The following is a 5,000-nucleotide window of genomic DNA, read 5'->3' as shown; positions in this document are numbered from 1 at the left end:
ACACACACACACACACACACACACACACACACTCTCTCCTTCTCCTTTCTCTACATTTTTTCTCGATGTGATAAAAGCATCTTCCAAGTGTACAAATATGAAATATCTAAATGGAAAACACATTCAACATCATAGCACTGTCCTTCTGGTTGCTATAATTCATTCGATGTGGACCAGTGCAGCAAGTATGCTGGAACAATCTTGATCCTGATGGCTGTCAGGGTTCACGCCAGTGGATCTGCTCTTGTAGTTTAGGACGGTGACCATCACGGGAGGCCTTGGCCCTCACTGTCCAGAAAGCTACTCTATATGAGCAGGTCTTCCTGCTTATAAGGCTCCTGTGGTTACAGCCGGACACAAACACCAGCGCTGCACGGAAGAGGGGGTCTGGGCTTTGGGAGAGGCCTGCAGATGGCCTGTTTTAGGGTGGCCCTCTAAGGTGGAACTGGCAGGGCAGGGGGGGGGAGGGGTCTGGACTTTGGAAGAGGCCTGCAGATGGCCTGTTGAGCCAGTTGAGCCTACTTTCTCAACTTGGAAAAAAGTATATATATTTCAGTAATTTAATTCCATGACTAAGACCCCAAGTGCAAACATGGGTGAGTCAGTGGTCTGCTCGAACATACCACACCATAGAGGTCAGTTGACTCGTGCTCGTTGCTCATTGTCCATCAATGAAATTGTAAACCTGGGGGTGCAAGCAGCACTCTCTCTGCTATGTGATGTACTGTATGGCCAGAGAAGGAATGAAGGAAAGAGACCTGGATGTCCACCAAGACCATCCCATAGCAACCTGACCAGCTGTTTCAATAGGAAAGCAGTTCTAAAGGATATTAGCATTGGCTGCTAACATTTGCCAGACATCCTCCCTGCAGGAGTCCACCCCCCTAGCTTCAATGCACCACATGATTGATAGGTAGGGACGCAGGGTTATTGGCGACTGCAATAGAGACAGGCTGGGGTGAATGTTTAGTTGTTTACCACAGGGCCTGGAAGAGTCCCTGAGATGATGTTTTGTTCTCTCTGCCTCTATTTTAGAGAGATTTTTAAACGTATACACGATTATGTGGTTCCCTCAGTGGACCTGATAGGGACCAGGGGGCAGTGGGAAGGCCGCCCTAATACAGATGGACCATAAGAATAGTGTCACATTGAGAAAATACCAAAGAGTGTTTTTCCAGCATAATATAAGTTTTAAGAACTTGTTTAAGAGCTGGTTCATGTCATAATGTTGATGTTTCAGTGGGAGAAATAGTATTGGTTGAGAATACGCAGTGAAGAAGTGTATGTGTTTGTGTGTGTTTGTGCATGTGTTAAACCGTGGTGTTAAAAGGTTAATATGATATTTGTAGTAAGATGGGACACACAGCTGCCACTCTGGCTGTCAGGAACTGGACGGATGCTGAATCACAAGACGCACTAGCCAGGACTCTTAAACACGCACACACACACGCACACACACACACACACACACACACACACACACACACACACACACACACACACACACACACACACACACACACACACACACACACACACACACTCTCTCTCTTCTCTCTCTCTCTCTCTCTGTCCCAGAGTCAGCGGCGAGTTCAGCCAGAGCCCATAAACTCTGTGTGTTCCCCAACCAGAAACACGTGTGCTCTCTCCTCTCGTCTCCAGAACCTTCTGCAGCGGCCCCATTCCGCGCTCAAAGCCCATTACAACATTATTTCCCATAATTTAAACCGTAATAGCGCAAGCCATTAGCTATTACAAAATTTGTCTGGTATGACTGTGTGTGTCTGTGCATGCATGTGGTAATGTATGTGTGTGCGCACAAGTGTGTGTGTGTGTGTGTGTGTGTGTGTGTGTGTGTGTGTGTGTGTGTGTGTATGTGTGTGTGTGTGTGTGTGTGTGTGAGTGTGTGTGTGTGTGTGAGAGAGTGTGTGTATGTGTGCATGTGAGTGTGCCACAAAAAAACAACCCTAAGTGCTTTTTTCAAACGCACACCGTACTTTTCCAATACTCAGCCATTGATGCTAAAAATATGCCGTTCCAGAGAGGTCACTCTCTCTCTCCTTCTCCCCCCCCCTTTGCACTGTAAACAACCACAAGAATCCTCATTTTTTTAAATGAGCACTTTCAATGCAGTGGGTGGAGAGGGTGTGCCTCATATCAGCACTGTGTGTGTGTGTGTGTGTGTGTGTGTGTGTGTGTGTGTGTGTGTGTGTGTGTGTGTGTGCGTGTGTGTGATGGGGAGGTTGTAAGATGGGGGGTGATGTGTTGTTAGAAGATGAAAGGTTGTGTCCTGGGTTTGTGTGTGTGCATGTGAGGCCTCTGGAGGCCATCCTAACAGAAACTACCCAGACCTCCCCAAAAATATCAGCTCTTAAACTTATAGGTGTCACCATCACTAAAATACAATGACAGCATTTCTCATTGGTCGGGTGAAACCACTAGATGTAGCAGTGTGGCTTCTGTTCTGGTAGTGGGTTGTCCTCCAGATTGCAGAAAACAGAATGTACCTTTTGTACCTTTAACGGCGAATTCCAGAGATTTTTCATATAGATCTTTGTTTCTTGAGGTCACCGAGTACTGTCGGTACGAAAGAAAACAAAAAGTATTGTTGCAGTTGCTGCAGCCAGCAGGTAGAGCAGCCGGGCAGCTACAGGGCTCCATTTTGGCAGCATTGTTAAAGTCATGGCCACCAAGTGTAATGCTCTAGCAGCTTCGGCTGCAGCAACTCAAGCAGTGATTCTTTTGTGTTATTTCATATCGACAGTACCCGGAGACATCAAGAAACAGAGATCATTGTGAAAGAAGTGAGTTTTATTTTAAGTGGTAGAGTCCACACAGAACGTCTACATAGCCACATGTCCTTTGTGCTGTGTGAAATGATCTATGCCTTCACTTGGTTAACAATCACTTTGATTAAGCTCTCGTTTAAACTTTAGTGGTGCAGTAAATCTCCAAAAAAAGTCCTACAAAGAGTCCTACAGGGACTCGCTGAGTCACGCATCCAAACTTGTGTGAGATGTGAGGCGTCTCATTTCCCAGCGCACAGTGGGTCACCGGCAGGGCAGGTGTTGCTCGAGGTTGGGAAGCTGGCGATCCCAGTTTTGCATTTCTTCTTTTTTTTTTTTAATCGTCCAAGACTTATTTGCCTCGTGATCTGGACACTGTGTGAGATGCCATTTATTCAGAGAGCAGAAAGGACACAACGTCTGCTTCATCGCTATCAGATGCCAGCTGACGATGCGGCCAGCAGGGGCTACAGACTCAGGTTTGGTGGTGTAGTTTGTGATCAGGGGCAGCAGTACAGACTCAGGTCTGGTGGTGTAGTTAGTGATCAAGGCCGGCAGCACAGACTGAAGTCTGGTGGTGTAGTTGGTGATTAGGGCCGGCAGCACAGACTCAAGTCTGGTGGTGTCGTTGGTGATTAGGGCCGGCAGCACAGACTCAGGTCTGGTGGTGTCGTTGGTGATTAGGGCCGGCAGCACAGACTCAGGTCTGGTGGTGTCGTTGGTGATTAGGGCCGGCAGCACAGACTCAGGTCTGGTGGTGTAGTTGGTGATCAGGGTCGAGTCCGGCAGCACAGACTCAAAGTCACTCTATCAGGTGCAAGTCTATTCTGAGAGGGACTTGAAGTGAAGATACACTAGGCAATGTTACTAGCCAGTGTTTCTGAGGAATATTGTTTCGGTACTTTCATACCCTGTCGAATCGAAATGTTGCTTTTAAAAAAAAAAAAAATGGGGAGACATTCTCTTCTGCTTTACCTTATAATAGTTGTTACCTTATAATAGTTGTTGTCCTGCACCTGGCCTAAAGACAGGTGGGATGTGCACAAAACCACTCTACCAGCCTACTTTCAGAATTGGCATTTGGCAAAACACAGTTCTATCTGGCAACGATAATCCATAGTGAGCAACTTCTCATAATCATCCAACCAGAATACGTGGATTAAGTCATGTGATTTCATGGTAATATTGCCCCTGGGCAAATGTGTGACACAGGGCAACTTTTTGAGCCACTGGTGCCATGATAGCAGCTGAGTGAGTTGTGACTTGTCTGAGCACTTTCCCATTGATATTATTTGTTGGCAAAACCCTCTTTTAGCACTAAAGATGGTGAAGAAGCTTATAGCTGTGATTCAGCTTTGGAACCAACCTCCAGATGACATCAAAATTGCCCAATCAAAATGATTTAATTTTAAAACTAGTGCCCTTTTTATACTTTTATTTACTATTATTTACTACTCTTTGCTTTTGTGTAGGTAAAGCACATTGAATTGCCCCTGTGTATGAAATGTGCTATATAAACAAACTTGCTTTGCCTTGCCTTGCCTAATGTACAGTCTGATCACCTATAAGCTTGCGTCTGAGGTGGTGAATCGCGGCCAGGTCTGCTCCATGCCGACTCAGTCTGTAGCCAAGATGAGGTCTGCAAATCAGACACAATGGAAGGCAGCGCTCCAGGGCAGAGATTAGATCTCTCATTGCTCTCTCATGTCCAGAGTGAAGAATCTCTTCTGGAGGGAGAGAGTGAGCGAGTACGCGAGAGAGCAGAGTCCAGGCCAAATCTCCGCCAGGTGAAATCTCCGCCTGGGATGTTCGCCCACAATGGCTGAGAGTGCTGAGGCAGAGTCTGTGTTTTGTGTATCCAGCCTGACCCGAGTGGGACTCTACGCAGGGCTCTGGGATAGTGAACTCATAGGAGTTGGCCGCTTGGAGTAGAAGCCCATGTGTGCGAGCTAATGGTTCTCAGCACACAGTTCTAGTGGCTGACTGTCCTTGGGCTCTCTCGTGGGGAACCGAACAGAGGTCGAGGTTCCTCTGGTTACTATCTGAGGAAGCCTAGAGCCGCAGATGTTTGTTATTCTGATCTGAATCTCAGGAGAATCAGTAATGTTTATGGGATGAGCTCCAAGAAAAATGAAAATCAGAAAACTATCCAAAAATACAAAATAACATATAACAACCTCAACAACAACAACAACAACAACAATCAAAGAGCCC

At 46.5% G+C, this 5,000-nt stretch overlaps 1 protein-coding gene across 1 annotated transcript in view; it reads right to left on the bottom strand.

Moving 5' to 3' along the window:
- The window catches only part of LOC125284987 (RNA-binding motif, single-stranded-interacting protein 3-like), a 262,838-nt gene that overhangs the window by 33,062 nt on the left and 224,776 nt on the right, over nt 1–5,000 (bottom strand). The gene's annotated exons all lie outside the window — the stretch shown is intronic.

Source organism: Alosa alosa, chromosome 20, assembly GCF_017589495.1.
Source record: "Alosa alosa isolate M-15738 ecotype Scorff River chromosome 20, AALO_Geno_1.1, whole genome shotgun sequence".
Classification (NCBI taxonomy): domain Eukaryota; kingdom Metazoa; phylum Chordata; class Actinopteri; order Clupeiformes; family Clupeidae; genus Alosa; species Alosa alosa.
This window is presented reverse-complemented; position numbering and strand designations above follow the sequence as displayed.